General features: G+C 51.1%; 1 pseudogene; it reads left to right on the top strand.

Moving 5' to 3' along the window:
- The first annotated feature begins 11,887 nt into the window (after positions 1-11,887).
- On the top strand, positions 11,888-12,506 carry LOC118003555 (annotated as a pseudogene).
- The last annotated feature ends 256 nt before the right edge of the window (positions 12,507-12,762 follow it).

Genomic DNA, 12,762 nt, shown 5'->3' with positions numbered 1-12,762 from the left:
GGCACCCAGGCGCCCCTCTTGCTCATTTTTCTATTGCATTCTTTATATTAATTTTTAAGAGTTCTTTATGGATTCTGGCACGAATCCTTTGTTAGTTACACCTGTTGTTGCATACACCTTTTCCACCTTTTAACTTTCAGATCAACTCATTTTCACCTGTATGAACGAACAGGAGGCTCAATGCAAGTTCAATTTGTCATACTCAGAAGTGACCAGTAGGTGACAATCTAGTCCCACATCTGAGCCTTCCACGGCCTATGCCCGAATTTCAGCTAAATCTCCCAAGATATTTTACAAGTAAGCAACATTAAAGGGTGAGAAATCAAACTTTAAACCATTATGCAGCTACACAGAATACAGATAGGACTGGGTTTCTTAAAGGGAACAACACATTAATCTTTTTTGCTCAGAATAAAGGAATAAAAAGGTCTTTACCAGAAGGCAGAAAAGCAGGGGTGAGGCTGTCCTCAGGCAGGGGGACACCAAGCAGAATCCATGGGAATATCCTCTGAGAGTAACCTGCAGGCTGATAAAAAAAACAAAAAGAGAATAAGTACCATGCACGGCATTGGGATACGGTTTCACTCTTTACAGAAGGCAGGCACCCATAGCACGGGGTCTGAGAGGACAGCAGAACTGGGGTTGGTGAAGGGCTAGAGAGATTTTTCCACCTCCTCTCCCTTATTCCTTTTTTTTTTTTTTCCCCATTAGTTATATCTTATGATTGCTGAAAACTGCCGTGATGGGTCTCAGAACCCTAGCGGGAAACCAGTCCATGCACTGTGATGGAAATGGCATTTGAAGAGTGAACGAACATGTTTGAACTGTGAGGCCTCGTAAGTGATGAGCGGCCTGACCACTCTGCCTCCACTCAGAGTGGATGCTCCCCTTGAGCAGCCCCACGCTCGGTCTTGGAGAGACCTTCCATCTTCCTTCTCCTCCTCAACCCCCCTCCCAATGAATGAATAAGGGAATGAATGAATGAATGAATGAATGAATGAGTGGGTGAATGACAAGGTCCTAGCCTTCCTGAGCTTAGAAAGCAGAGCATATAAACCCCACACTCAAAGGAAGACCCCAGAGAGAATGCAGAAGCCCTACAAGTAAGTAGAGGTAGCTCTTCTGAGAGGGAGCTAGGACGGAGCCTGGTGTGACAGGTTGCCTTGTGATGAGCTGTGATTATGGACAAGGGAAAGGTACCTTTGGCTGAGGGAAAGACATCAACCAGGGACCGAGACATACTTGGGATGTGGTGGAAGGTGACCTCTTTCCTCCAGCCTTCCCGATGGTCATTGACAGGAACAAGGAGCATCAAGCTAGAGATTCTACTCATTTCCTGGGGTAGCCAAGACTAAGTTTTCACTGCTGTGTGTCATCACCCCTGATGTCACCAAGACCTAGCGCAAAGACTCACACATTTAGAATGTGTCCAATGGACTCATCAGTGCTTTTCATTCTCTCTGTTGAGAAGTGAGCCCAGGTTGAGTTAGCAGCCTTGGAGCTCTCTTCATTTCCCACGCCCGGTCAGACCCAGCACTACCCGCCTCGCGTTGCAGCCCATAATAAACAAACAAAAGAGGCTCTATTCCCTTTTGTTTTCTTCATTGCTCAGAAAGCAGGCTTGCCCCATCATCCCCAGTGTGGAAGTTCCAACCCTCACAAGATTTCACACCTTCAAAGACAAAGGGCATTGCGTCACTCAAACTTCCTAGCTCTGGGCTGTCAGGGTAGGTGTCCAGAGGCTGGGCTCTGGGTAAGCACAGGGCCCAGGGGTCCAGTACCAGGAAAGCACATGTTTGCAGGTGGGAGGGGGGCCCAGGCTCTGCTTCCTCTGGGTCTTACTCTAAACAGGGATGCTGAGGCTCGCTGCCCATCACCTGCCACCCAGACTGGCGGTGCCCATGGCCCCGATAGGGGAGGATGCCAGAGGAGATCCACACTGGTGGAAATGTCCTCCCCTAAAATTTGGGGTTTGGGGTCTCCCCCTTTTCTCCTGGCCCAGGGAGCCCTCAGTGGCTTGCTGGGCCCAGTCTGCTGTACTGCTTGCAAGAGCTAACTGTTAAATTTCCAGGAATTTGGCAGACCAGCTGTTAAACAGCCACGATTTTAAAAATTAAATGATAAAAACTTACAAGAAAATAAGCTATACTTTTAAAAAACAACGAAGACTCAAAACTCCTCATTTCCTACTTAATTACAGGTTGTAATTATACACGCTCTCGAGGCTGTCCACCTGCCGTGTCTGCACAGCGGGAGTGTTACAGGAAAGTGTAAACACTGCGTACTGTGTACTGCACGCCTCGTCCCCTTCTGCCCTCAGCCCTGTCATGTTCGTAGCCTGAAACTGGTCACAGCGGGAATAGTTACACCACAGAAATCAATCAATGCCACCCATCAGGGCTTTTTGCTCCATGTGCCCGTTAGACATCTACAGAGCTGGTGGCTCTCCCTGGCAGTAACAGTGGGGTGGTAATAATGAGGAGGGTGATGGGGGTGAGAGGAAGTCACAGGACCCCCTCAGTGCAGAGGTAGGAGCTGCTGGTGCTTCTCCAGCCCTCACTCACCCCTCAGCCCCCCGCTCCTTAAGAGTTGGGTTTTTGTGGGGGTTTTTTTGACAGAGAGATAGAGAGCACAGGCAGGGAGAGCGGCAGGGAGAAGGAGAAGCAGGCTCCCAGCCGAGCAGGGACTCTGAGGCAGGGCTGGATCCCAGGACGCCAGGATCATGACCTGAGCCACCCAGGTGTCCGTCATTCTGAATTTTTTTTTTAACATATTTTAAAATATTTTATTGAGAGAGAGAGACAACATGAGCCAGGAAAGATGGAGAGGGAGAAGCAGACTCCCCGCGGAGCAGGGAGCCCGATGAAGGGCTCGATCCCAGGACGCTGGGATCATGACCTGAGCGGAAGGCAGATGCTTAACGACTGAGCCACCCAGGGGCCCAGGCCTCCCCCACCCACCAATTTCTGTCACGAACCGGATGTCCCACAGACACCCAAACTGAACCTAGTCCTCCAAACCTGCTGCTTCCCACACGGTCCCACCTCAGGAAGAGGGAGCACTGAGCGTCAGCTGCCAAACCTAGGAGGCCTCCTTTGCTCAGCAGTCCTCACTGCCCAGGGAGGACCCCTCCCTCCCACCCCCCACACCCCTCTTCCTTCCCCAGCCCGTCTCCCAGGCCTCTGACCACTGCTCCCCAAACGTAAATGTCTTTTTCTTGCATGTGCCCTATGTTTTAAAAGATGCATATCACATTGCATTTATTAAATAGTAATACCACCCGCCCTTAAAGTTGTACATACAACGTCCAATCAGAATTTCGTCCAGTAAACACCCACTGAGGAGTACTGCGTGCTGGGCACTGTGCCAGGCACAAGGGATGTGAAGGTGAATAGGGCCTGGCCCTGGGAGAGTCACATAAAGAGATCAGAAATCATAACAATGCCTCGAGGTAAGGACAGTGATGGAGGGTTTGCACAGTGCTGCGGGACTTCGGTGGGTAAACCTGCCAAACCCACCAGCCTGGGCATCCTGCTGGCCACCTCAGTCTCCCTCACTCCTAATGCCCAGGTGCTCCCCGGCCCCTAGAGCACATCTCCCTGAACTCTCAAGTCTGTGCAGTCCCCTCATCTCCACAGCCATGGCTGGATTTAGGTCACCAGCCTCTGCCACCTGGACTCTGGCTCCAGCCATTCTCCAGACAAAGCCAAAAAGGGATTCCTAGAGCACAAAGCTGACCAAGTCATTCCCCTATTTAAAACCTTCAGTGGCGAGGCGCCTGGGTGGCTCAGTCGTTAAGCGCCTGCCTCCGGCTCAGGCCATGATCCCAGATCCTGGGATCAAGCCCCGCATCGGGCTCCCTGCTCCACGGGAAGCCTGCTTCTGCCTCTCCCACTCCCTCTGCTTGTGTTCCTGCTCTCACTGTCTCTTTCTCTCTGTCAAGTAAATAAAATCTTAAAAAAAAAAAAAATCATTACTCTTTAGGAAAAATAAAAGAAACCTTCAGTGGCTCCCAATTATCCGAAGATAACACCCAAACTCATTAGCACAGCTTCACAGCCCTTTCTGACTTGACCTCATATTAACATGAGAATCATTTCCCATTTACTTGTTCACTTAATACCACTTTCATTGAACACTTGTTATGTGCTAGGCTTTGTGCAGAGCTCGGGAATTCTGCAGAGAAGATAACGCACACCATTCCCTCTCCTGCAGCTTGTGGTCTAGCAGGGGGGACGGAGAGTAAACAGAGATGTATACGGATAATTGAATGCAGTTGTTGGGAGTCAGCTGTCTGCTCACCACAATCAGCATCTCTGCCTTCTGCCTAGGCTGTTCCTTTTCCTGAAATGCCTCTCTCCTTCAGTTGGCCAATCTCTCTAGCTGTCCAGGTCTCAGCTCAGGGTCCTCTCCTCATGAGGGTCTTCCCTGAACCTTCCAGGTGGTTCCATGGGATCCTGCTCTCCTGTACAGAGTGAGCACAGGGCTCAGCGCTGTCAACTCTCAGTAAGTGCTGGCTGTGTGAATGCCTGCCAGGTCTTTTAATCCATCCACACCTAAAAAAAGTGTTTGCATTTAAAAAAAGTAATATAATATTTATCTTAGTATCTATCATATATTCAGAAAAATGGTGGAGCCTCATGCTAGTAAAGGTATAAGGAAATATTTCTCAAAACAAGGATGTGTGTGAACCTGAGGACTTCACGGTGACTATGACTAAGCAGGAGGCAGGGCTGGTCCCCCGGGAGGCCCAGTGAGGTGCCCAGCCCCGCTTTCCTTAGGCTCACAGCCCAGGGGCCCTGCTGAACTTCCACTATCACCCACCACCCTCCCCCCTGGAGCCTGGTATCTGCCCCTGGGCTTAACCCCCTGAGCTACACTATGCTGGGGGACCCACGGGCAGCTGGGAAAGGAGGGAACCCCCATGGGGGCTGGAGCAGCTGGACCCCAGCTGCATTCTAGCACTTTACCCTGGGCAGCCTCACCGTGGCGTGTGGACTCCGATCTGCTGGGCCTGGCTGGGAACTCCACTCCCCCACGTCCAGTCCGGGCCTTGGGGCTGAGGCCAGGTCTCCCAGCAGCACTGGTGAGCCTTGTCTCCCACCCACTCTCAAAAGCCTCTTGCCCCCTCTGGAGGAGGCTTCATTCTGTCTGAAGGCCCCCACCTGCAGCTGCTTACCCTCCAAATCCCAAGCTGCTCCCCTGAGCTTCCTCTTCCCATGGAGTCAGAGTTGGAAGATCACCTGGTGCACGTCCTATGTTTTACAGCTGATGAAGCTGAAGGGCATCAAGTGCCCAAGGTCCCAGAGCTGGTAAGGGCAGAGCTGTGTTTTAAAACAAACAGAAAGGGTAGCATCCCGACTCCACAGCCAGCCCAGGGCCCCTTCCAAGAGGCTGCCCCGGCTTTTCCAGCTGGCCTGAACCCGACAGTTGGCCTCCACCAAATAGAAACTCTCAGGAATCATCACCGCCCCCACCCTACACCCTCTTGCACACCCACTCTCCTTCATCTGACCTTCCGTCCCAGAAGTAGGGGCAAAGCTTGCTCTCACCCCACAGGCCTCTCCCAGGCCGGGACACCCAGCGTCAGGACTCACCGGAGGAAGGAGTGGCTGCCAAATGGCTTTACAGAAGGAAACTAGCACAGTGTGCTCTGTTTACCTCCCTGGCACACAAACATGACTGGGCCCTCCCTGCCTGACAGGGTAAAGCTCCGTCCTGGGAGCCCAGCCCTCAAGCCTCTGCCATTCGGGCCACAACCTGCTTGTCCTGCCTCATCTCCCACCACTCCCGACCCCAAGCTCTCTCCTCTCATAGCAAACCATCTTCAGATTGCACCACACCCTCCAGGCCTCTCTGGCTTTGTCGGTGCTGTTCCCTCTGTCTTTAATGCCCTTCCCTGCATCTCCATAGAGCAAGCTCCTTCTCATTAGACCCAGCTTAAAGGTCATCTCCCATCCTCTGTGCAGACGCATCCCACCCCCCACCGCCGTGTGCTGGGAGTGCTTCTGTGCCATCTTTATAGCATAATAAAGAAGATACAAGCTCATGAATCTGTGTCCTCCCTAGACTCTCAACTCCTCAGTGACAGCACTTTTATCTTTATCTTCAAATTCTTAGAGCCTGGCACTTTTTTGAGTAGACACTCAAAAAAAAAAAAAAAAAAGGAATAAATGGCTAAACAAAATCAGTATATGGATCCTGGATTTATTCCAGAGCTAAATTTGGAAGCAGGTCTTAATGTTACACAAGAATCCCCTTCCGGCTCGTTGATTCAATACGTATTTATTGAGGACTGTTATGTGCAAAGCACTGAACAAAGTACTAGAAACGTAAAAGCTGGAGTAGACTCAGGAATTTACAACTCGGGGGTACAGAGAGGCAAAGAAGAAGACTAGTTGGAAGGAAACGACTGACCTGCTGGTGTAAGCAGGTGAGTGCATTTATTCCTATGTCAGCCCTATGACGTAGGCACTTTTATTATTATGCTCACTTTACAGATGAGGAGACTGAGGCTTTCACAAGTGGGGAGACTTGCAGTGGCATAACTGGTAAGTCATGGGGGCAGGATCTGAACCCCAAGACGAACAGAAAGCTCTGGTATAAGTGTTTTATGTTCTTAATTCGTGAACTCCACATCATCTGCATACCACAAGCACCTGGAGAGCTTTGAAGAGCACGGGGGTGCCCAGCCTGGTCCCACCGAGCGATTCTGATGTAATTGATATGGGGTGCAGCCTGGGCACCGGGGGTTCTGATGTGCAGCCAGGGCTGGGAACCCCTGCTGAAATGAGGGAGTGCAGCGTCCAGTGTGTAAGGGGAGACCCACCTGCAGCCGAGGTGCTTCTGGTTGGGCCAGAGTCCTGTTCTCCAGACACGGAGCTTTCTTGTCCCCATGGGAGCGGCCCCAGATGGTGTAGGCAGGGCTAGCACCTCTTCCCGGGCACTCCCCCCTATGTCTCACCAGTTCTGACCTTCCTGTAGCATTGGAGTTGCCAAAGACAACTGACTGGGGAACTTCTGTGGTTTCCATGCGGGGCGGGGGTTGGGGGCGTTCTCCAGGCTGCCCGCCATCCAGCCTTCAGTATGAAGGAGCCAAGATCTCTGAGTCACAGCGAAGACAAATGATGGGGGCACCCGGGGTGGATGGCGTGTGGGCTGCAGGCCAAAGGGATGGAAACACCCCCCCACACACACACGTCCCAGGAGAGTGGGGAGAGGGCTCCTGGGCCCATCGTCTAACGACTGTCAGACTCAGCAGCCGCTGTACCCCCTGCACTGGTAGGCTCCGAGGGACCATGAGGGTCCCCAGAGCATTGCCAGGCCACGTGGCTGCAGATAGCAAGGCTGGGTTTTCCCTTCTCAAGCCCAGGCAGTGACTCAGGGAACAAATACCGAAAGCAGACAGTGACCTCGGCATCCTTGCCCAACAGGGAGTGTGACCTTGCCCCAGAACCTTCTTAGGGGCCCAGGGCCCAGTGGGATGGGAACTGGCAGCATGCTGGAGGCATATGGAGTCCACAGGATGCTATCCTCATTTGCTGGGTGCCCTGAGCCCCTTGTTCCTCACAGAGGTGCTGGGAGCACAATTTCATTTGATCTGCACCACACCACTTGGGCGGAGGGGGTGCAGCTTTTCAATGCAATGAGCTTGGGGCTTCCTGGATTCCCACAGTCCCTTGGGCAGCAGTGCTGGTCTCCTACCTGGAGGGTCCCGGGAGAACGGACTTAGACCGTCACCCAGATCTCTCCCGATGCCAAACTTCCTGCCTCTCGAGTTCTAAGTCAGGATTCACCACTGCTTGACCATAAGGAGCCATCACTTAGTGTCCGTTCTTCTAATCTTGGGGGCTAGGATGTGCGTCAGGGCCGCACCCCACCATGACCACACGGGAAATAGCTTTCTTTACAGGAGAACCACAGACTAAGGTACCAGGGCAGCCGCAGTACGAGGTGGGTCCTACCCCCAGCCTGTGCTTATTCTTGAGGGTAGAGACCCTGTTGCCTTTACCCTGTGTAAGCGCCCCCCGGACTACCCACTAACAGGACACAGCACGTGGCAGAGGCTCCTCAGGTGTTTTCTGAATGATGAAAGCCAGTGATGAATCTTTTTGCAAAGACTCATGCCATAACTGACCTTTGGCATACTTAGTCTTAGGCATTTTAAGTATTCATTTGTTCAACGAACACATATGATGAGTGCCTGCCGTGCATCAGGCACGCGTCAGCCGCTAGTAATCCAGTGGCAAGCAAAAAATAATAATAATAATAATAGCTCCTCACGGAGCTCCAGTTTTGTGGGGGAAGAAATTAATTTCCCAAATCCACATAAAATGGCACTGAGATGAGGTTGCTAAAGGGCCACAGGGCTGTGGAAGTACAGGGAAGAGGGCCTGCATAGGAGTCAGAGGTTTGAGGAAGAGGTTTGCACATTAATCCACCAACCATTATGGACCATGTTCCAGAGTTTGCTCAGCAAGACGCCAGGCACACCTTGGCTGCTTGAGTGATTTCCCCCCCACGGTCCTGAAGAACAGGAGGAAAACCCGAGTCTTCTGACTGCCCCGTCCTTACTCCGTGCCACCTCAAGCTTTAAGTTTTCCTGTCAAGAGGAAAGAGGAGTTTTGTTTGTTTATGCAAAGCAGCTTAAACTGAAACTGACCTCACCATGGGCGTCTGAGGTAGTTTTCGGTGACCGAGGAGGAAATGAGCCAACTTTCCAGGAACCTCGGGACACACCCAGATTGCCCAACAGTGCAGGGCAGTGCGGCCCAGACACCTCCCAGGCCCCTTCTCCAGCCGCAGGACCCTGAGGGGACGCCCTCCTCAGGGCCACCTCCTCTAGAGCCAAAGCTCCACAGGGGCCACCCCAGCCCAAAGCTTCGCCAGGGGCATTGCAGGGTGAGGACAAGGCTGGGCCTGGAGAAGTGACCCTCGGACCAGCCAGCTGAGGCTCAGAGACCAAACTGTGTGTTGTCCACCATCAGGAGTTGGCTGAGGACTCTGTTCCCTCCGATGCTTTGCCTCTGAGCCGCCCTCATGCCTCTTCAGGGCTCTTAGCTCGTGCTACTGATCCTACGGCCCTGGACAGGCGCGTGGCTTCTTTCTGGCTTCCTGCTCAGCTCGCTTTGTCTCTCCTGACTGGCTTCTCTCCATGTCTACTCCCTCAGTAACTTGGGGTGCCGGCGGCCCTATGCTGGTTTCTTAGTCTCGGCTTTTCTCCCCAGGTTGTGCGCCTCTGACCGGAACTCCTGTCTGTCTCTTCCTTTAAGCTCCAGAGAGGGTCTGACCAGCCTCGTGAGCCTTTGCAAGCCGGGCCTCCTGGGGTCTTTGAGAAGGCGGCTCGAAGGTCCAGTCTCACCCCCTCTCATCATCTCTCCTTCCCGCCGATCAAATTGGTTTTCCTTTTGGATGTACAGATGGCTACTATAGCCTCAAATTCTTCCTGACTCCATGGCTGAGAACATAAACTCCGTGCTGTTTTTCAAGCTTTGTCCCTCCATGGAAACACCCCTTCTCTCCTAGCATGCTACGTACATATGCACCCTGGTTTTCAGGCCATGATCTAAGCTATGGATTTTTTTTTTTTTTAAAGATTTTATTTATTTATTTGACAGAGAGAGACACAGCGAAAGAGGGAATACAAGCAGGGGGAATGGGAGAGGGAGAAGCAGGCTTCCCGTGGAGCAGGGAGCCAGGTGCGGGGCTAGATCCCAGGACCCTGGGATCATGACCTGAGCCGAAGGCAGACGCTTAATGACTGAGCCACCTAGGCACCCCTAAGCTATGGATTTTTTAAGAGATTTATTTATTCATTCGTTCATTTATTCATTCATTGCAGGGGGAGGGGCAGAGGGAGAGAAAGAATCTCAAGCAGACTCCTCGCTGAGCGCGGAGCCCAACATAGGGCTCGATCTCATGCCCCTGAGATCACGACCTGAGCCAAAACCAAGAGTCGGAGACTTAGCCAACTACGCCACCCAGGTGCCCCTCAGCTATGGATTTTGGAGACCCTTCATTGAAACTTCTTTGTTCTAGACCAGAGCTTCTCCAACTTTAGCTGTATATAATAACCTGAAGAGGTTCTGTGTTAAAACACAGAATCCTGGGCCTCCCTCACCTCAAAGATTCAGACTGAGTCGGCCTGGGGCACGATCCCAGGTGATGCCGTTGCTGCGGGTGGAACCGAATGCCTGGGGAGCAGCGGGGGGCTCGCACCTGCAGCCCTCACCCCGAGGCGAGGAATGCTCCCCGCTTACAACTGGAGGGAAGTAGAGCAATGAAGAAACGATGCAGGCATGTAATATCACAGTGAAAACGTTTCTAAATATTAACCTACCCCACAGGCCTCCTCCTGAGATGAATCCCCCTTTGCAAAGCAAGGTTCTGAGAAGTTAGGAAACTTGCCCCAGTCACCAAGCTCTTGACCGGCAGAGCCTGGAGTCAGGTACTGACCTGTCCGCTTGCTCCTGGCTCACTGTGTCAGCTGGGAAGCTGCATTAACATACTATTTGATTGTCCCCCGAAGAACTGCTATCATCTGTCCTGATAAGGGTGGTCAGCTGTGTCATCTCTGCAGAGAGATGAAGATGTTCTCAAGTGCACAAGCATCTACCCACACACCTGATAAAGCCACTGCTTCTCAGGTTAGGGTGCCAGACCAGGGCAGCCCGGCTGGGAGAGGCGCTCCCACCCCTGAGTCTTCCAGGCCAGGCCTGACCTGCTCTCCCGATAGCCACCGATGGCTCAGCACCAGGCAGAATCCCCCACTAGTTACAGAATGTTACAGGGAGCAGAGAGCTTCAACAGCATGCTCCAAGTGTAGCGCCCGGACCAGCATCATCAGCCTCACCTGGGAACGTGTTAGACACCCAGGTACTTGGGCCCCACCCTGATATACCAAAGCAGAAATTTGGGGTTTGGGGCCCAGCAATCCACATTTTAACATGCCTCCCCAGGAGAGCCTGACGTACAGCTGAGAACCACTGTTCTACTAGAGAATTAGGCAGGGTGCTGTGGAGGACTTCTCTGGTGACATGGCGGGTTCCTGGGCTCCCTGGGCAAGCTCTCACAGATACCAGTGGCAGAGCGGCTGGTGAAGCATATGCTAACCCAGCTGTGAAGTCAACTAACTTCTCTTGCTTCACCTGGTTACAGCCTTGCCCTGGAGAGAATTTACTGCCAGCATAGTCTTGTTGCTGTGGTAACTCTGTACCCAGCGGGGGCCCTTCCTCTCTGGGGGGTAATATTTGTGTTGCTTAGACGCTAGGTAAACCCAGTGTCCGGACTCTGCTCCCAGGTCTCTGCACGTAGGGAAGCCTATTTGTTGTCACTGCAGGGACCGAATGAACTAGAAGCCCTGGTCCAAGTGATCTTGTTAGCATGTTTCTTACAATCTTCAGCAATGTCCAGTTTCCTGTTTTCAGGAAAAAAAAAAGCAAATCAAATGTAATATATAGGGTAGGGGATTACTTCAGATGGTGGGAAAAAATATGCCAACCTGTCTTATTTCTTGGGGCAAGATTGCAAGTAAATGTGGAGCAGATTCTTTTTTTTTTTTTTTTTGAAGGGGGGCAATAATTCGCATATCATAAAATTCACCCTTTTTAGGTGTACAGTTTGGTGGGGCGTTTTAAAAGATTTATTTATTTATTTTATATATCTAGAGAGAGAGACAGAGCAAACAGGTGGAGGGGCAGAGGGAGAGAGAGAGAATCTCGAGCAGACTCCCTGCTGAACATGGAGCCTGATCCATAACCCTGAGATCAGGACCTGAGCCAAAATCAAGACACAGATGCTCTACCAACTGAGCCACCCAGGTGCCCCAGTTCGGTGGGTTTTAATTTAAAAAGTGCCACAAGAGGGTGGACCAGGGGGCAGTAACAAGATGGCGGCAGAGACGGTGGAGCTCCATCAGCTGAAGCTTGCTGAACTAAAACAGGAAGGTCTTGCTCGTGGTTTGGAGACCAAGGGAATAAAACAAGATCTCATCAACGGGCTCCAGGCATATCTTGAAGAGCATGCTGAAGAGGAAGCAAATGAAGATGTACTGGAGATAAAAACAGAGGAAGAAGAACCCTCTGAGAAAACCGTTGATGTGACAGCAGAGAAGAAAGTGGTAAAAATTACTTCTGAGATACCACAGGTGGAGAGAATGCAGAAGAGAGCTGAATGATTCAATGTATCTGTGAGCTTGGAGAGTAAGAAAGCTGCGAGATTTGGGATTTCTTCAGTTCCATTCAAAGGCCTGTCATCTGACACCAAGACTATGGTTAACCTGGATAAACTACAGAAAAGAGCTCAAAGATTTGGATGGAATAATCTCCAGAAAGTCTAAAGATAATGAGGAGCTGAAAAAGAGGAGGGAGTGATTTGGGATTGTCAGAAGCTCAGTTGGAACGGGAACCACAGAGGATACACAGGCAAAGGACAGAGCGCTGTGGGATTGCCTGATGGAAAGCTCTTCCTTCTTTCTGTTCTCCAGTGGTTTCCAACTCTCTGACTAATCTTGGTCATATATATATCTAAATGCACAGTCACATGCCTAGGTCCTGCGTTGCAATGAGAAAGCATGGACCCTGGTACATCCAGAAACTTCAGCAGCAATTTGACTCATTGCTGTTCCAACAACTTTAAGGTGGTTGTTCTTGTGTTGTTGTTTTTTAATTATTATTTTGCTTGTTAATAAAAAAAAATAGAAAATAAAGTAACAAATAATATGTATAAATAAATAAATAAATAAATAAATAAATAAATAAATAA

Source organism: Mirounga leonina, unplaced genomic scaffold, assembly GCF_011800145.1.
Source record: "Mirounga leonina isolate KUSES-001 unplaced genomic scaffold, KU_Mleo_1.0 Mir_91, whole genome shotgun sequence".
Classification (NCBI taxonomy): Eukaryota; Metazoa; Chordata; class Mammalia; order Carnivora; family Phocidae; genus Mirounga; species Mirounga leonina.
The sequence above is the reverse complement of the archived record's forward strand: the minus strand, read 5'-3'. Positions and strand labels throughout refer to the sequence as shown.